At 35.3% G+C, this 20,988-nt stretch overlaps 1 long non-coding RNA gene across 1 annotated transcript in view; it reads left to right on the top strand.

Moving 5' to 3' along the window:
- Positions 1-20,988, top strand: part of LOC308654458 — a 1,408,498-nt gene that overhangs the window by 724,298 nt on the left and 663,212 nt on the right. The gene's annotated exons all lie outside the window — the stretch shown is intronic.

The following is a 20,988-nucleotide window of genomic DNA, read 5'->3' as shown; positions in this document are numbered from 1 at the left end:
AGGGTAGAGGAAGTGGAGAATCTTGAGGCATTAGCATGGATTATCTTTTTGAAGAATTTTGGAGTAAAAGAAAGAACTGAAGGAGGTATTAGAAGAAAACAAGGCAATAGAGATGAAGCCACTCTTGATTTTGTTTTTACTTTAAGGGTGATGTTTGTAGGTTTGGAGAATGAATATATAGAGAGAAGGAAGCTGAAATAATAGGAAACAGAAGAAATAGCTAGTTGAGCAAACTCACAAGAAACAAAACAACCAGGGCATCCTGCTTGGAAGTCTGGTTTACTGGTTAGAAGACCTTCCTTTTAAAAAGAAAAAAAAAAAAAAGATCCTGTCTTTATTTCAGATTTTGATATTTTATAATGTATGGATTTTTGCATTAATTTTTATTTCTAAAATGTTATTTAACATCAAAATATTATTTATCTTTTGCATATTTTTGGCTTATTGATTATACCAGAACCCTTGTATACACACACATACACACACACACACACACACACACACTTCCCACCAATGAAAATGTTGTAGAATTAATCATTCAGGAAGAAGATTAATCTTGGGGAGTAGGGACATGAATACATTGGGACTCAGGACCTGACTGCAGACAAACAGAAATGCTTAGGGAATTCCTTGGTAAAGGAAGCTAAACAAAAAGGGTCTCACTCTCTGTATCTGGACTTGGCTTTGGTTAGATCTTCATGGGATCATTCTTCTATAACTATTCCCTGCAGCTTCAGAAGTTTTCTGTCAGGGACAAACCACTATCCAGCAAAAATATACCAGACCATTGCAGATGAGCTTACATTATTATCAAATTATGAACCCATGCAGTCCATTTCCTTATTTTAGTACATTTCTTTCCTTTCTTATAGCACCATTTATGTCCTTCCCCTTGTGAGAGCTTTTTCTCCGTCTCTGATACATTCATGCAATAGATTTATGAGTTTCATATCTTTAGTACTTTTCTAACAGCATAAAGTGCTGCCCACATAGTTGATTGGCATAGTTTTTATTTCTTGCTGAAACCTAATTTAATTCTTTATTGCTGCTGATTTACAATTTCACTGGTGATAAAGAGAGTGAGGAAATATACTTGTATCAAAGCTTAGAGCATTATAAAAATAGCTAGTTGTTGGCAAAATGTCCCACTAGTCAGTCATGTAAACATAAGTAGTTGTTTTGTCAGATATTGATAAAGGAATAGACATCTATTCAAACTTTCATTGCCAGTGATGTGACAGGAAGCATTTAACATCTAGTTCTCCTATATTTTTTGCATTTGCCAATTCCTTTGGTGTAAATGCTCATGATTGGTTTCAAGCTACTAAACTGACATTATTGAATATAGAATGGGGAAGACTGGAACAGTAACTCACTGTCATTCATTATCCACCATATGGATAAAATAAATGTAAATAATGAGTACACATAGCTGTGAAATGTAGTGAAATAACTAAGATGTGGTGAGTTTTTAAATGAGACTTAATAATAAATTCTCAGTTTATTCAATTTAATTTTTAATAATGGCTAGGAAAATTCTTTTAATAATGGCTGGCAAAATTCCTGAAAAGTGAACCTCAGCTCTTCAATACACCATTGCTCCTTACTAACTTAATGAAAGGGCCTGGTTATGAGTTAACAAACGAAGCACAAAACTCTCTATTGACAGGAATAGCAGCAGTTCTGAGGGATGGTGGCTGCCTACTTTGAAGGCACAACAGAGAAACCAGGAGATTCAGGAAAAGGAGATTCTCAAGGCAATGGTATAAGATTAAAATGTATAATCATCACTGTAATTATCCTCTGAACAATTCTTAATACTTTCACATATCTAGCTTTGTGCTATCCAAGGGAGGCCATGCCACTGAGTCTGCCCTACTCTGTTGTGTTACTTTGTTTAGGAGATCAAAATGTCAATTTTCCTATGCAGGTTTATAAAAACCAAGGACCCACTCTGGAATTGGAAAACGAAGGGTCATCATAAAGATAATTAGTCTTCTCAAATATAATAGAGGGGGGACTATTATTTGCAAAGTAATGCCCCTGGGGTCAAACCTCCTTTTAGCAAAATAAGATTTGGCGTGCTTGTGTTGGAAGAAAAGTTCCCTTTTCTCTGTTCTTACACTGAAGATATATTCAGAATATATCTTCATGTGATCTCCACTCTAGGTTTCTTTAGATGTGCTGTCTTCTGGGCTCACATCCCCAGGGTTTGGATTACTTCTTAGGTTTGAAAGTCCTGGACTTAGAACATCCACAGATTCTAATTATTGGAAGAATAACCATTCAGAGGTGATGGGGACAAGAAATCCAACTGCTGATGTGCTGCTCCAGGGCCCCAGCATATCTCACCTAGAGAAAGATGGGAAATACAAACCTGTAGCCATTTCTATTTCTAGAGACAAAACATAATACTGGAATGCAACTTCTTCATGAATAGAATTACTATATAGAATTGTTTTCTATTTACATATTACTTAATGAATTTCCATTCTTTGAGAAAATTACATTTTTAATATTTCTCTATTCTGGCTATGAAATCTGTCATTCAAAGCGTGTATTTTTGGTATAAGGTAGTGGTTTCCCAGTGATCTTCCCAGTAGGACATATTTCCTGAGCAGTTCAACTATGCCATTGAGTTCTGAGTAAGAGTTTATCAAAAAAAAAAAAAAAAATTCAAGTTTGAAAACCACTGGTAAAAAGGAACCGAGGCTGTACCTTTGCTATAGGACAAAAGAAAGAATTAATCTGAAAGCACTGGAAAGCCACTGTTGGAATTTAGACTGTGATACAGGCCAGATGGTTTAAAGCTAAAAGAGATGTGGAGGAAAAAGCCCTCAATATTAAATTGAAGATTGTTGTCCTGATATCATTCTTACTCAAGGACTATTGATTTTTTTAAAAAATCAAGCTGTTTAAAAATGTTGTGCTAAGGATGAAACCATATTCAATGACAAATGGACTACATAAACTGTCTTCACAGGACCCTTATCAAAGCCTTTCACATGGTGCTCGGATGGTTTGTTTTGATGGGCAGAATCTGAGTCATACACCCTTATCTAGCTTCATTATTATGGATATGAACATGGTTCCCTAGACTCTGGCTAGTTCCACAAAAGAGATATTTTAAAAATGCAGCCTGATAAATTCTCCATTCAGTGAGAGCTGGGAAATGTTTTATTCTACTGTATTGTAGTTTAAAGACATCTGACCCGAGTTTCTGCAGGAAGTTGTCTTTATAGGGAGAATATTTAGGTACAGTTCTTAAATATAACTCTCCTTTCTCTTCCACCTTTTCCAAATCAGGTTTAAGTGCTTTCCCGACCTCCACAATTAACAATATGGGAAAACCTAGAATGAAAGACAGAAATTAGGAAAGAAGGGATTTAGAGCTTTGCGAACTATCCAGAAAAGCATTTTGGAGGAACATCAAGCTTTCTTCATAGCCATGTTAATACAGATTAGCCCAACTTTTAGGGAACTAACTTTTAGTAATCTAAGATTACTCTTTTTTTAAAGAATAAAAGCTTGGAAAAAAGCTTCATTTTCAAAGCTGTATTTTCTCCTATAGATTCTCCCCAGTTTGTGCAACTGCTCTTTTTGATTTTTCATAATTTAAAAGTAGAAAATGATTTAATTAGTAGGTGGGGGGAAAAAAGAAGCCTGTTGTTAGAGTTTGCATCGTCATTCTCTCTAAATTTATGAGTAAGTGTGTTTACTGCAGTCTGGCATTACACCAAGATTACCTGAGTTTCTTATAACTCTGAGGAAGAAAACCTTATTATCCCCACTTTGTAGATTAGGAAATTGAGGCTCAGAGGGGTGACGTGAATTACCCAAGGTCACTCAGCTACAAAATAGTAGAGAAAATATACAAATCCCAGCAGACTGATCCCAGGTTCTGAGAACTTAATTGTGTTCTATACAACATTAGAGTAAAATGAAATGCAATGCAGCATCAAGAGATAACACAAGACAGAGAGGACTTGCTCTTTTCTTGGGGCTGATTCAAGCTTTGCTTCTTAGCATTTATCTATTCATTAGGCAACTTTTTGTTTCCATACATTATGCAAAACCTTCTATGTCTCTAAATTTTTACTATGTGCCTTATGTAATAATTTGTATAAGGTCAGACTTGCATAAGTCAAGTGTTGAGCAACCTGGTGAACATCTGTACATCTTTCTAACATAACCAATTGACAGGGAAAGGAAAACCAGGGGAGGGAAAAGTTTCTATTTGGAAGTTGAAAGAGTAAGCATTATAGGGAGCAAAGTAGTGAAGATGAAGAGAAAAGCAAAAATTTTGAGAAAGGAACAGTAATTGGAAAGAGAAGTTACCTCTTAATTGATTATATTGTCTTGGCTCCTGTATCTCTTGCCATCACTGATTCCTCTTACTCTCTTTTCTACCTCATATCTTTTTCTTGCTTTGGACTTTCAGTGCCTTGTGGCTTTGTGTTCCTTCTATGCATATCACAGCTTTTGCTAAACCATCCAAGAAAGTTCAGTTTATTCATTCTTTCATCCAAAAATTATGTAGCCTGAATTAGATGTCTCTACTATACGTTCCCTTGACACCTATTTCTTTCCCATATTTCACACCTTTTAGAAGGTCTTACCAGTTCACAGGAAATTCCTCTGTCTCCCACTTCAGCCCAACATAAATTTGTGCCCAAAAGTCATCTTTTATACTAACCCATTCCTTTATCAGTTATACCTGTCCCAAAATCAGTCACCCAGAATTTCGTTCTCGGGCAATATGAAATTTTTGTTTTGTTTTACCATTTTGTTTAAAAGGCAATGAAACAACTGCATTAAAGACATTTTTTTTAAATAACTCTTCAATATTATCCCTTGGAGCAATTATTTAAAGTGTTAGAATATAAATGTAACATTTAATGTTGCTGAACTCCAGCTAAGTGTTCTGTGTTGAATAGTATGAGCTTTGAATCTAGTGCTACTAAATGTCAAAATTAAAAGATGCTAAAAATAGAATAATGTGTCCACTACAGTATGTTGATTAATGATGCTGATTACAGTATGTTGACTCCTTCACAATGAGAGTAATGTATGAAATTTCACCAAGAGAATGGCTCAGTCTCTTTAGGTGGTTTGATCTTGTATAATGCGGTTGTCCCTGCCCCCTGTATGTTCATGTATGGTTTTATTTTTCTCTAAACCAGATAAAACTCATTAGTTTACATTAAAATATCTAGTCATGCCAACTGCCTTATAGATAGTCTCTACTATGAAGGGAATGGAGAGGAGAGAGTTCATTCGGTTCCTTCCCCACCTTTTCCTTCCTGATTCTGTCTCCTGGGCCACACTAGTTATCCTTCTTCTGTGCATAGCAGTTTAGAGCAATCGTCTTTTCAACTTGAGCATGCTCTACAGATTCAACTGTAAGCCTATCAGCTTATAAAAGTGTTACTTCCCAAACTAGATATTCCTCCTTAGGGGAATTCTGTTCAATATGATTGTTTTCTTCTCTGGACAAACCTGTATCTGCAGGCTGTGACCAGCTTTGCTCTCAGACTGAGGAGCAAAGTCATTCTTTGAAAAAAGATAAAGGGAATCAAAAGAGAAAATATGAAGAGAATATTTCCTAGGGGTACGATGGCTCTCCAATTCCTGGTCCCTCTCCTTCCTGAAGCCAGGTTGCGATTTTCTTCATGTGTTTTGTGAAACACCTCATTTTCTAATAATTCTTTTTTTTATAAAAACTGAGATTTGCTAGTCTATTGACTTGTCAAATTTATTTATTTGTATTTTTTGTAATTTAAAAAAATTCTTCCAATGCTGAGATCAAACCCAGGGCTTTGTGCATGCTGGGCAAGCACAGTATGACTGAGCTATGTCCCTACCCAGACTTGTCACCTTAAAACCGTAATTAACAAATTCCCCTATAAAATATTACTTTTTATTATTATTGCCACTTGATTGAAAACGTCTTTGGGCAAAGACTTTATTTGTCTTGCTCACTGTCTTATTCTCAGCACTTAGAATATTTCCCAAACACTTAATAATAAGTATATTTTGAAAGACTGTAGAGTTATTGACTGCCAATGTGCACTATTTTATGCACTGTGATTAGAAAGACGGAAGATAGATTCTTTGCCGCACATTGCTTAAAGTTTAGATTATTCCCAAATCAGTCTAAATCTGCTTGGACTTTAATTGTCCCTTGCCTTTACTAGGACTCTCCAAAGGGGAAATGTTGGCTCCAATGGCAAAATTTCATGAGGGACAGAGATAAAACTAGGTCTTGAGTACAGTTGGAACCTGGGACAAATGTATTCAGGACTTTTCTCTCTTTCTTATCTTTATCTATAGGTTGACTTCACTACATCAGACTCATTTTCTTCTCGGTATAAAACAGTAGCCACCAGCAGTTTTCACATTTATATTATTCCAATTGCATCACTCAGAAATTCACACTTCCCACAGTTCCAGTGTGAAAATTTCTTGGCAAGCCCTCCAATTGACTCTGTTTTTGTTAAGTGCTCTTCTCTGGGCCAATTTCTGTGGAGGGAGACATAGAAAATCCCTCCACAGGGAGGGATTATTTTAGTTTGGGTTTCCGTCCCTACACTAATCACCATCAGCAGGATGGGTAGGAAGATGGCACCTTCCAATCTTAGCCATCTGGATGAGGCAGGGCCAGAATGGGGGTGGGTGTCCTGGGCAGACAAAATTTAGTTTTCTCTTTACCTCCTCATCCTCACATTCATCAACTCCTTTATCTGACTTTTATGAATAATCATTAAATGCTCATTTAGTATAAAACATTGTGATGGGCTCTTAGACTAAATTCTTAGATTTTTGTATATCAAAATTGATTGTTATGCATCAAAGTTGTGGCTCAGTGATCGAATGCTTGTCTCACATGTGTGGGGCACTGGGTTTGATCCTCACCACCACATAAATAAATAAAATAAAGGTATTGTGTCCATCTACAACTAAAAAAAATGGGCTTTAAAAAATAGATTTTTATAAGATAAGCAAACATCTTTTATTAATCCTTATAATTACCACATGATCTTTTCTGCATTTATTTTCCAGAGTTATAACATAGTAACTTTAAGCATTGGTTTATTTGGACTACCTCAGCATATATGAATTGGGTGATTTTATCTTTTCTTCTTATCCTTGCCATCCCTAATCTGTCAGGCAGTCCCAAATCTATACCATCAGGCTTGTTTGTGCTACTTCTCTATCCTTTTATCATGGTTCCCTTAACTCACATCCAAGGATGTCAAGAGAATAAATAGCCCAATAAAACAAAAGAATATACTTCCCGATTTAAAAAGAAAGAAACATACAAGAAATACATAAATCATACTGTATGACAATAGCCCAGAAGATTGCATGGGAGGATCTTCGTATTTCCTACAGAAGAAAAGAAAAATGGAATTTCCATCCTTTGCATCAGCCCTTGACAGCAGGAGTTATTGTATATTGAGCACCAAAAAGAGAGATGGGCATCAGAAATAGTTTTGGCTGTAGTTAAGCATGATCCATGAAACATGATGGTACATTTCTCTGATGATGGTCTTACAATCTGAGACAATTAAAACATAAACCTAAGAAATATTTAATAAAACATTTGCTCATAGTGAAACATGACTCCTTACAACATGGGCTCGGCATGCCAACTCCTATCACTTAATGTCATACCTGTATAATGGAGACTCATGTCTCCATGAATGTTTCCCAGATAAACAGAAGGCACTGTTCAAGAGTAATAAACACCTGGCACACAGGTATCTAAGAGTCCAAATAAAGATAAATTTGTTAGGATGACCCAAATGTTCCTTGGATCTCAAATTAATCTAATGTTATCTGACATTTGGCACTTTCTCTATCTAAAGCAAAAAGACCACTCTTTGGACAGTGTCTCATCACTCTCTTTCAAGAAATAGTTGTTATTTTGCTTCCTGGGGCTCACCTGCTGCTTCAGTAGGGTACACTGTGATCTGCAAATGTAGTGCCCAAACTGGAGCAGAACATCATTCTTGGTCATTCTAAATCAAAACTCTGGTTCCTGGAATTAATGCTAACATAAGGTTAAGCCTAACATCAAAGGGGAACTTCATTCTTTTTAGGTTCTATAAACAACTTGATTTAGAAATAAATTATATGAGCATTTAAAAATGCACTTTAGATGTTTCTTAATTTAAGTTCCTAGTTTTACAGTTGAAGAAACTCTCAGACTCCAAGAAGTCATTTCCCCAAGGTCATAGAGATTTTAGTGACACTAAAATGCACTAGATCATAATTCTGTTTTACCTTGATTATGGAGAAAATGAAACTGTATAACTGTTCAAAATAGGTTCTATATATTTTAATATGCTTACAATGACAAAGAATTTTTTTTCTGTCAATAGAAAGTCAGATTGGCAAGCAGTCAGCAAGTTTACCTGCCATTTAGTATAAATTCATTAATTAAAAATCACCTTAACCTTCTTGGAAATAAAAATTCAGCACAACAGCTTCAAGAGAAAGAAGGCAACGCTTGTGGGCAGAGAAATCACTGGGGTCACCAGATGTACACGCAGAAAACACTTGCCCCAACCTCCCCCATTAGATAAGAACAGACTTACACTATTATTATTTCTATCACAAATATTTTGTAATCTAACCTAACCTCTATTGTTCTCCCAGAGCCAGCTCTGAAATGCATTCTAGCTCTTCAGAATCTATTCTCCTGTTCTGGTCAAAGCCTATCTGCTGTTGTCTAGAGGCCTGGGATTTCAAATAACAGTTTGCTGACAGCTAAGACTGTAATGAAAGCTTGTCCTCATCTGTCCCACTGGAACCTAAACTGATGTTCTTCTGCCTGAAACAGGCAGGATGGCCATACAGTCAAACGGAAGAGACCATTGAAATCATACTGCAACTAGCTCTCCCAATCACCTGTTCATTTTATTTATTCAGAAGTGACAGCTCTCTAGCGGACTACAACAGACCTGTTGCATTCAAGTGCTCTAAATGAATTTTTATATTTCAAAAATTCCTTATTAAGGTAGTTTGATTTCCTAAATGACTCTTTAAAACTTTCAACTAACACATAAAAACATAAAAAGGGTACATATTAATGGAGTACCATGTAATGTTTCAGTCAGGATAAACACAGCTATTTTCTCAAACATTTGTCATTTCTTAGTGGTGAAAACCTTCAAAGGATCTTTTATTCTTTCTTTTCTTTTCTTTTTCTTTTCATACTGGGGATTGAACTCACAGGCAATTCACCACTGAGCTGCATCCCCAGCACTTTGTATTTTTTATTTTAAGGCAGGGTCTCACTAAGTTTCTTGGTGTCTCACTAAATCGCCGAGGCTGGTCTTAAACTTGCAATCCTCCTTCCTCAACCTCTCGAGCCACTGGGATTGCAGGTGTGTGCCACTGTGCCCAGCAAAATCTATGTTTTTCCTTACTTTTGGAAATGTGCAGTTGGCTAGTGTTCTGTATAGTCAGCTTAATGGGCAATATCACACCAGCACTTTTTCCCTTCTAACCACAACTCAGAAACCACTCATCAAGTTTCTCATCTCTCCCTCTCTGTGACTCTCCCCAGTATTTGGTAAATAATGACCATTCTACTCCCAACTTATATAAGATCAAAGGTATTTTATTCAATCATGCATTTATTTTATGTCATAGTGAAATTTAAATAAAAGGAAATTCAATTAACTTTGCTATATTCTGCAGGAAGCAGAGTAAGGAAATCATAAATCCAGTGATAATGAGACAGAATCAAGTCTAGTTTCATATACATCACAGATGATTCTCCCAGACATAATGCTGAACAAGAGAACAGGGAACCAAAAGGAATGCATATGGATTAATTCCATATTTATCAAATTCAAAAGCAGCAAACTTAATCTATGGTGACATAGGTCAGATAGTGGTTGCATTTGTCAGGGGCATCAACTGCAAGTGGCTCAGGAGGCTTCTGGTAGTGCTATTTTGATCTAAATAGATGCAAAATGAATTTATACTTATCACCCAGTTATAGGCTTTGTGTATTCTACACAAATTTATAAATGTATGTCATAAAAATATGTTATACCTCCACTTAAAAAATGTTCCAAGAGATTCAGTTATTGTGCTCCAGTCTATGATTCCTATATTCCTCAGGGTCAACGTTCCTGTAATTACAAATTTCCTTTTCATGGTACACAAACTCTGTGGTCATACCTTTTTTGTTGAGGAAGGCCTGTGTCTCCGCATCAGCTTGATTTTCCACCAGGAAGTAATTCTAGGCAGGCTGCTCTGCAGAGAAGGTGGGCTCTCCTTGTTCATGAATCCATAAACAAAATGTGTTGTATCCAAACAGTGGAATGTTATTTGATCATATAAAGAAATCAAGTATGATTATTGCTACAACATGGATGAATCTAAGACATATTAGAGGAAGAATCCAAATGTAAAGGGCCACTTTCTGTATGATTTTATTTACAGGAAATGTGCAGAATAAGCATGAAGTCAGCAGTGTCTTCAAGTGTTGCAATGATTGCCTTGAGTATTCTCCTGGTCAGAATCATCTTCCAGACACTCAGGACACCAACACATATTTCTGGATATACCAGATATAACAAAGAGAACACCCAAAAGTCCTCCTTCAAGGGGCTGGGGTTGTGGCTCAGTGGCACAGCAATTGCCTGCACTCATGAGGCAATAGGCTTGATCCTCAGCATCACATAAAAATAAATAAATAAAATAAAGATGTTCTGTCCATCTACAACTAAAAAATTTAAAAATCATCCTTCAAATATTTAAAAAATATTTTAAATATAGCACCATCATAGTAGCAAGGAATGCTGTGGTAGATTAATAATCATCACAAAAATAATTCAAGGAACACAGGAGAGAGGTCTAACAAACAACGTGTTTTCCTTGTTTTCAGATCTGTGTATAAATATTAACAATTCATCAGACGATTTGTACAACACTTGGTGTTTTCAGTGTGTGTGTGTGTGTGTGTGTGTGTGTGTGTGTGTATGTGTTAAGAGTAACTTTAAGCATCTAGCTTTTTCCATAGTTTGGGCACTGAGCATGGTTTAAATTCCCAAGGGAGGGATTACCAGATGGTAAGACTTATGTGGCTCATGGAACATATAGTCAAATTTGCTTTTGAAAAAAATTTATACTAATTTCTAAGCAGCTAGCATAGTGTAATTACAGTGGTTCCACCAGAATTGATAATACCGAATAATAGCAATCATTTTTTTAAAAACAACTTTAGCCAGGCATGGTGGCTCGTACCTGTCACTCCAGTAACTCAGGAGAGAGGCAGGAATATCAAAAGTTTGAGGACAAACTTAATCAGATGCTATCTCAAAATAAAATTAAAAATGGGCTGGGCTAAAAATTAAAAAGGAATCTGTGGTAAATCTTGTCTGGTTCGAGTTCCCAGTACCAAAAAAAGGAAAATACATTTTTAAAAAGGCCCTATTTTTGAGATATTATTAACATACCACCATTATTATCCATTAGCAGTTTTCCCTCCTTCCAGACTTGGTAACCACTATTTACTTTCTGTGTCCATGGGCCTGCCTATTCTGCATATTTTACATAAGTAGAGCCATATAATATATAACCTCTTATTTCTGACTTCTTTCACTGAGTCTAATATTTTTTTATGTTTATTCATATTGAAGCACAAATCAGTACTTCATTCCTACTTATGTCCAAACAGAAATCCATTGTATATCCATTGTATAACTATAACACTTTTTTTTTCCTGTATGAGGGATTGAACCCAGGGACCACTGAGCCATATCCCCAGAACTTTTTATATATATATATTTTATTAGAGAAAGGGTCTCACTTGAGTTTGCTTAGTGCCTCACTGAGTTGCTTAGTGCCTCAATAAGTTGCTGAGGCTGGCTTTTGAACTCAAAATCCTCCTGTATCAGCCTCCCAAGCCACTGGGATTGTAAACTTGGGCCAACACACATTATATTTATTGATATATTAGTTGATGGACATTTGAAATGTTGCCGTTTTTCACTATTATGAATAATGCTTCTATAAAGATTTGTGTACAAGCTTATGCAAACATGTTCCAGATTCTCTTAGATATATAACTAGGTGTGAAATTGCTAGGTTATAGCAAATACATTTAACTTAATGAGGAATTGCCTTTTCACATTCCTACCACAATATCTGAATGTTCCAATATCTCCACATCCTTGTCAACACTTACTATTATCTGTTTCTTTTTTATTATATCTATCCTCAAACATGTGAAGTGGTATTTAATTTACATTTCCCTAATTTAGCATCTCTGTATGTATTTATTGTCCATTTGTATATCATCCTTAGGGAAATATTTATTTATTTTTTATTTATTTTATTTATTTTTTCATTGGTTGTTCAAAACATTACAAAGCTCTTGACAAATCATATTTCATACATTTGATTCAAGTGGGTTATGAACTCCCATTTTTACCCCGTATACAAATTGCAGAATCACATCGGTTACACATCCACATTTTTAAATATTGTCATGCTAGTGACTGTTGTATTCTGCTGCCTTTCCTATCCTCTACTATCCCCCCTCCCCTCCCCTCCCCTCCCATCTTCTCTCTCTACCCCATATACTGTAATTCATTTCTCTCCCTTGTTTTTTCCCCTTTCCCCTCACTTCCTCTTATATGTAATTTTGTATAACAATGAGGGTCTCCTTCCATTTCCATGCAATTTCCCTTCTCTTTCCCTTTCCCTCCCACCTCTCATCCCTGTTTAATGTTAATCTTTTTTTCATGCTCTTCCTCCATGCTCTGTTTTTATTTGCTCTCCTTATATCAAAGAAGACATTTGGCATTTGTTTTTTAGGGATTGGGAGCTTCACTTAGCATAATCTGCTCTAATGCCATCTATTTCCCTGCAAATTCCATGATTTTGTCATTTTTTAGTGCTGAGTAATACTCCATTTTGTATAAATGCCACATTTTTTAATCCATTCATCTATTGAAGGGCATCTAAGTTGGTTCCACAGTCTAGCTATTGTGAATTGTGCTGCTATGAACATCAATGTAGCAGTATCCCTATAGTATGCTCTTTTAAGGTCTTCAGGGAATAGTCCGAGAAGGGCAATAGCTGGGTCACATGGTGGTTCCATTCCCAGCTTTCCCAGGAATCTCCATACTGCTTTCCAAATTGGCTGCACCAATTTGCAGTCCCACCAGCAATGTACAAGTGTACCCTTTTCCCCACATCCTCGCCAGCACTTGTTGCTGTTTGACTTCATAGTGGCTGCCATTCTTACTGGAGTGAGATGGTATCTTAGGGTGGTTTTGATTTGCAATTCTCTGACTGCTAGAGATGGTGAGCATTTTTTCATGTACTTGTTGATTGATTGTATATCCTCCTCTGAGAAGTGCCTGTTCAGGTCTTTGGCCCATTTGTTGACTGGGTTATTTGCTTTCTTATTGTTTAATTTTTTGAGTTCTTTGTATACTCTGGATATTAGGGCTCTATCTGAAGTGTGAGGAGTAAAGATTTGTTACCATGATGTAGGCTCCCTATTTACCTCTCTTATTGTTTCTCTTGCTGAGAAAAAACTTTTTAGTTTGAGTAAGTCCCATTTGTTGATTCTTGTTTTTAACTCTTGTGCTATGGGTGCCCTATTAAGGAATTTGGAGCCCAAACCCACAATATGTAGATCGGAGCCAACTTTTTCTTCTATCAGACACAGAGTCTCTGATTTGATATCAAGCTCCTTGATCCATTTTGGGTTAACTTTTGTGCATGGTGAGAGAAAGGGATTCAGTTTCATTTTGTTGCATATGGATTTCCAGTTTTCCCAGCACTGTTTGTTGAAGATGCTATCCTTCCTCTATTGCATGCTTTTAGCCCCTTTATCAAATATAAGATAGTTGTAGTTTTGTGGATTGGTCTCTGTGTCCTCTATTCTGTACCATTGGTCCACCGGCCTGTTTTGGTACCAGTAGCATGCTGTTTTTGTTACTATTGCTCTGTAATATAGTTTGAAATCTGGTATCGCTATACCTCCTGATACACACTTCCTGCTTAGAATTGCTTTTGCTATTCTGGGTCTTTTATTTTTCCATATGAATTTCATGATTGCTTTATCTATTTCTACAAGAAATGCCGTTGGGATTTTGATTGCCATTGCATTGAACCTACAGAGAACTTTTGGTATTATTGCCATTTTGATGATGTTAGTTCTGCCTATCCATGAACAGGGTATATTTTTCCATCTTCTAAGATCTTCTTCTATTTCTCTCTTTAGGGTTCTATAGTTTTCATTGTATAAATCTTTCACCTCTTTTGTTAGGTTGATTCCCAAGTATTTTTTTTTGAGGATATTGTGAATGGGGTGGTTTTCCTCATTTCCATTTCAGAAGATTTGTCACTAATATACAGGAATGCCTTTGATTTATGCATGTTGATTTTATATCCTGCCACTTTGCTGAATTCATTTATTAGCTCTAGTAGTTTCTTTGTAGACACTTTTGTGTCTTCTAGGTATAGGATCATATCATCTGCAAATAGTGATAATTTAAGTTCTTTTTTTCCTATCTTAATGCCTTTAATTTCTTTTGTCTGTCTAATTGCTCTGGCCAGTATTTCGAGAACTATATTGAATAGAAGTGGTGATAGAGGGCATCCCTGTCTCGTTCCAGATTTTAGAGGGAATGCCTTCAGTTTTTCTCCATTTAGAATGATGCTGGCCTGTGGCTTAGCATATATAACTTTTACAATGTTGAGGTAAGTTCCTGTTATCCCTAGTTTTTCTAGTGTTTTGAACATAAAGGGATGCTGTACTTTGTCGAATGCTTTTTCTGCGTCTCTCAAGATGATCATATGGTTCTTATCTTTAAGTCTATTGATGTGGTGAATAACATTTATTGATTTCCGTATATTGAACCATCCTTGCATCCCCGGGATGAATCCTACTTGATCATGGTGCACGATCTTTTTGATATGTTTTTGTATCTGATTTGCCAGAATTTTGTTGAGGATTTTTGCATCTAAATTCATTAGGGATATTGGTCTGTAGTTTTCTTTCTTTGAGATGTCTTTATCTGGTTTGGGAATCAGGGTGATATTGGCCTCATAGAATGAATTTGGAAGTTCTCCCTCTTTTTCTATCTCCTGAAATAGATTGTAGAGTGTTGGTATTAGTTCTTCTTTAAAGCTCTTGTAAAACTCTGCTGTATATCCATCCGGTCCTGGGCTTTTCTTGGTTGGTAGTCTTTTGATGGCTTCTTCTGTTTCCTCACTTGATATTGGTCTGTTTAGGTTGTTTATATCTTCCTGACTCAATCTGGGTAGTTCATATGTCTTAAGGAATTTATCAATACCTTCACTATCTTCTATTTTATTAGAGTATAGTGTTTCAAAATAATTTCTAATTATCTTCTGTATTTCTGAATTGTCTGTTGTGATGTTGCCTTTTTAATCCCGTATGCTAGTAATTTGGGTTCTCTCTCTTCTTCTCTTTGTTAGCGTGGCTAGTGGTCTATCAATCTTATTTATTTTTTCAAAGAACCCACTTTTAGTTTTGTCAATTTTTTTGATTGTTTCTTTTGTTTCGATTTCATTGATTTCAGCTCTAATTTTAATTATTTCTTGCCTTCTACTGTATTTGCTGCTGATTTGTTCTTCTTTTTCTAAGGCTTCAAGGTGTAGTGTGAGGTCATTTATTTGTTGGCTTTTCCTTCTTTTAAGGAATGAACTCCATGAAATGAATTTTCCTCTTAGTACTGCTTTCATAGTGGCCCAAAGATTTCGATATGTTGTGTCTGAGTTTTCATTTACCTCTAAGAATTTTTTAATTTCCTCTCTGATGTCTTCTGTAACTCTTTGTTCATTCAGTAGCATATTGTTTAATCTCCATGTGATGTAGGATTTTTCCTTTCTCATTTTATTATTGATTTCCAATTCCATTCCATTATGATCAGATAAAATGCATGGTAGTATCTCTACTCCTTTGTAACTGCTAAGATTTGCCCTGTGACATAATATATGGTCTATTTTTTAGAAGGATCCATGTGCTGCTGAGAAGAATGTGTATCCACTTGATGTTGGGTGGTATATTCTGTATATATCAATTAAGTCTAAATTATTAATTGTATTATTGAGCTCTATGGTTTCTTTATTCAACTTTTGTTTGGAAGATCTGTCCAGTGGTGAGAGAGGTGTGTTAAAATCTCCCATGATTATTGTGTTGTGGTCTATTTGACTCTTGAACTTGAGAAGAGTTTGTTTTATGAACGTAGCTGCACCATTGTTTGGGCCATATATATTAATGATCATCAAGTCTTGTTGGTTATGGTTCCCTTGAGCAGTATGTAGTGTCCTTGTTTATCCCTTTTGATTAACTTTGGCTTGAAGTCTATTTTATTTGATACAAGCATGGACACCCCTGCTTGCTTCTGGGGTCCATATGAGCGATATGATTTTTCCCAACCTTTCACCTTCAGTCTGTGTATGTCTTTTCCTATCAGATGAGTCTCCTGTAGGCAGCATATTGTTGGATTTTTTTAATCCATTCTACTAGCCTATGTCTTTTGATTGGTGCATTTAAGCCATTAACATTTAGGGTTACTATTGAGATATGGTTTGTATTTCCAGCCATATTTGATTATGTATGTTACTTAACATGATTTGTTTTTCCTCTATGATTAGTTTTTCCTTTACTGTACTACCTCCTGCTGTTAGTTTTCATTGTTATTTTTCATTTCCTCTTCCTGTAATGTTTTGCCAAGGATGTTTTGAAGAGATGGTTTTCTAGCTGCAAATTCTTTTAACTTTTGTTTATCATGGAAGATTTTTATTTCATCTTCAATCCTGAAGCTTAATTTCACCTGATACATGATTCTTGGTTGGAACCCTTTTTCCTTCAGCGTTTGAAATATGTTGTTCCAGGATCTTCCAGCTTTCAGAGTCTGTGTTGAAAGATCAGCAGTTATCCTGATTGGTTTACCCCTAAATGTAATCTGCTTCCTCTCTCTTGTGGCTTTTAAGATTCTCTCCTTATTCTGTATGTTGGGCATCTTCATTATTATGTGTCTTGGTGTGGATCTCTTATGATTCTGTACCTTTGGTGTCCTATAGGCTTCTAGTATTTGGATTTCTTTTTCATTCTTTAAGTCTGGGAAGTTTTCTAGTATTACTTCATTGAATAGATTGCTCATTCCCTTGGTTTGGACCTCTATACCCTCTTGTATCCCAATAACTCCTAGGTTTGGTTTCTTTATGTTATCCCATAATTCTTGGATGTTCTGCTCATGATTTCTTAACATTCTTGCTGAGCTGTCTATGTTCTTTTCAAGTTGAAAAACTTTGTCTTCATTGTCTGAAGTTCTATCTTCTAAGTGTTCTACTCTGCTGGTAATACTCTCTTTGAGTTTTTAATTTGGTTTATTGTTTCCTGCATTTCCAGGATTTCTGTTTGTTTGTTTTTTATATCCTCTATCTCCCTATAGAGTTGATCTTTTGCTTCTTGGATTTGTTTATGTAATTCATTGTCAAAGTGATCTTTCATTGTCTGAATGTTTTAATATCTTCCTTGAGACTCCAGATCATCTGAAGCATGTATATCCTGAACTCTTTTTCAGACATTCCATCAGCTGCAGATATTACCTCATCTAACGTTGAATTGACCTGTATTGTTTGTGGTCCTTTCTTTCCTTGTCTTTTCATACTGCTCATGATTCTTTCTAGCTTTGTGAAACTGTTGTGTTAATGTTTTTCCCCTTATATATTTGTATTGTTCTTGTATAGCTCCAAAATCCCTCTTTTGTGGAGAAAGACAATGTTAACAGTTCCCACAATCAACAGTACATCATCTAGCACAAGTTTTCATTATTAATACATTTATAGTTAGATTCTAAGTCTATAGATATTGGTTTTAATTATTACTTAAGAATATAATCATTAGTTTCATAAAAGACATACCATATCTGGTGGCATATAGAAAACTTAATTTCAGATGAAAGATGTTATACTTAGAGGGAAAGGAGTGAGGGTATGACGTTAAACTAACTTAGCACCTTTGGAGAACTCTAACCAATAGACTGGAAATTTATGGAAGAATGTATAGACTCAACCTCCTATCTGTATTTAGATAGTTACCCTATGTATAGATAGCAAAAGTTAGGAGATTGAAAGTAGGATAGAGGGAAGACGAATGAAAAAAAGAAAAAAAACAAGGAAGAAAAGAGAAATGAGAGAGAAGGAAAAGGAAAGTAAGATAGAAATAAAGAAAAAAATGGGGGTAAGGTGGGGTATATGCAATTCCTCTATATTATATTACTTTAGTAATTCAGTTGTTCATGCTCAGTTCTTGGTTTCACATATGTTGAAGTTGTGGAAGAGAGAGAATAAAAGAGAGAAAGAAAGAGAAAAAAAAGTCTCTCAGAATATTGTTTTCCTTGCTTCCAGTAGGTGGCGTTGTCTATTCCTAGCTTGAGCCTCTGAATTCAGGGTGGTGGGTATCGCCAGTGTGAAAGGAAATGAGCTTCCACCTGTATCTTCTCTACTCTAGTCTCTGAGGTAGAAACCAGGTGCCTGTACAGTTGTTGTTTTGCGTTGATAGCTACAACCCCCAAAAGCTTGTGGGAAATATTTTGAGTTATTGCAGCTAAGGGTGGGAAGTTGGAAACCGGGTACCTGGATCAGCCGCAGAACCGTGCTGGTAGCCACACCCGCTTTGATGGGTTTTAAGGGTTGATGGGCTTCCTCCGTACTAGCACGCGGGGCGGGGCCAGACTTCCTCCTCCAGTCTGGCTTGGGAAATAGTTATTTAAATTCTTGCTCATATTTAAGTGGTTTTCTCGTCTCTATTGTTGTGTTGCAAGAGTTTATTCTGCAAAATATATGATTTGCTACTATTTTCTCCCATTTGCTAGTAGATTCTCCCATTTCTTGAGTTGTCTTTTCACTTACTAGATAATGTCCTTTGAAGCACAACTTGCTTAAAAATTTTTATTGATTCCATGTTTTTGGTTTTGTTTTTATTTTCTTTTTCATTTGTACTTTTGGTGTTATATATAAAGAACCATTCCCTAGTCATAGGTCACAAAGATGTATGCCTATATTCTCTTCTATCTCTTATAGAATTTTAACTGTTACATTGTTACATGTGGACCACTTGAAATTATTTTTGTAGGAAATCCACCTTTATGTATTTTCTTATGAAGTCCATACAAAGTCCAATTTCTGTATGGGTCTAACTCTATTGTTTTGTATGACCATCACCATTTATTGAAAAGGTTATTCTTTTCCCCCATTGAATTGTTTTGACACTCTTGTCAAAAATCAATTCACCATAAATGTAAGTATTTAGTTCAATTCAATTCCATTAATCTATAATTCTGTCTTACTATACCATATTGTCTTTATTACTTGGTCTTCATAGTAAATTTTAAAATCAGAAGTGTGTACCCATCGACTTTTTGAAGACTATTTTGACTATTCTCAGTTCCTTGAATTTCACAATAGGTTTGTCAATTCCTGCCCTGCCAAAAAAGACAGCTGTGATTTTGATAGGTTCTGTGTTGAATCTGAATATCATTTTAGAATACATGATCGATTAAGTCTTTCAATCCATGAACATTGGGTGTCTTTTCATTTATTTAGGTCTTTGTTAATATTTTAATAATGTTTGAAGTTTTCAGTATACAAATTGTGCATTCTTTTTGTTAAATTTATCCCTAAGCATTTCATTCTTCTTGATGTTATTGTCTGTGCAATTGTTTGTTAATTTCATTTACAAGTTGTTCATTGATAGTCTACAGAAATGCAACTGATGTTTATATGTTGATCTTATATCCTGCAACCTTGTTAAACTTCTTTATTTATTAGTCATTTTTTTTAGATTTTATATATTTTATTATGTCATATCCAAATACAGACAGTTTTATTTCTTCCTTTCAAGTCTGGGTAACTTTTACTATATTTTCTTGCTCACTGGTGCAAATACTCCTAGTAGAATATCAAGTAGAAGTTATGAGAATTGATATTCTTGCCTTATTTTTTATCTTAGAAGGCATCAAGTCTTTCACTATTAAATTTGATGTTACTTTATATATAATATATACATTTCCTTTCTTAGATTGAGGAAATTCCCTTCTACTTTTAGCTCAGTGAGTGTTATTTTTCATGAAAGAGTGGCATTTTGTCAATGCTTTTTCTTTGTTTGTCAAGAAGATTATATGGGTTTCCCCCCACAACCTGCCTTCATTCCATTAATGTAGTATAACACATTGATTGACTTTTTTACATGTTGAACAACCCATGCATTCTTGGGATAAAACCTATATGATCATGGTGCATAATCTTTTATTTTTTATATTGTTCAGTTTGTTTTGCTAGTAAGTTGTTGAGGATTTTTACATCTGTATTCATAAAAGATAATAGACTGCAGTTTTGTCTTCTTGTGATGTTTTTGTCTGGTTTTAGTATTTGGGCAGTACTAGGCTCATAAAATGAGTTGGGAAGTGTTCCCTCATGTTTTTTCTTCCCAGAATTTTGTAAAAGATTAATGTTAATTGTTCTTAAATGTTTGGTAGAATCACCAGAATATCATTTCTCTTACACATTTAAATGGTGTAAGATATTAACACAATTATTTTAGCTTGTTTTTCTTTGATAACTAGCAAGGTTAAACACTTTCCCATATGTTCCTTGCTAATTATCTTTGCTGGTATGTATTGTTGTTGGTGTCCTTTGCTAATTTTCATATTGGGGGTCTCAGTGTTTTCTTATCAATTTTAATGAGCTCTGCATATTAGTAACCCTCAAACCATTGAGTTTTAATCTAATGATCTTTCATTGCCTAGAATTATTCATCTATTTTGGGCATTGAGAGGATAAGTCAAGTTTTAAAGGGCCCTCTGTTTATAACAATTATCTTACAATTTTATCCTCTTAGCATATGAATTATTTCATATTTAGGAGTAAAACAGAAGGTCACAAATCAAATTAAAAATAAATTCATCTACCTTT

Source organism: Spermophilus citellus (assembly GCF_964194105.1).
Source record: "Spermophilus citellus genome assembly, chromosome: 1".
Taxonomy (NCBI): Eukaryota; Metazoa; Chordata; class Mammalia; order Rodentia; family Sciuridae; genus Spermophilus; species Spermophilus citellus.
The sequence above is the reverse complement of the archived record's forward strand: the minus strand, read 5'-3'. Positions and strand labels throughout refer to the sequence as shown.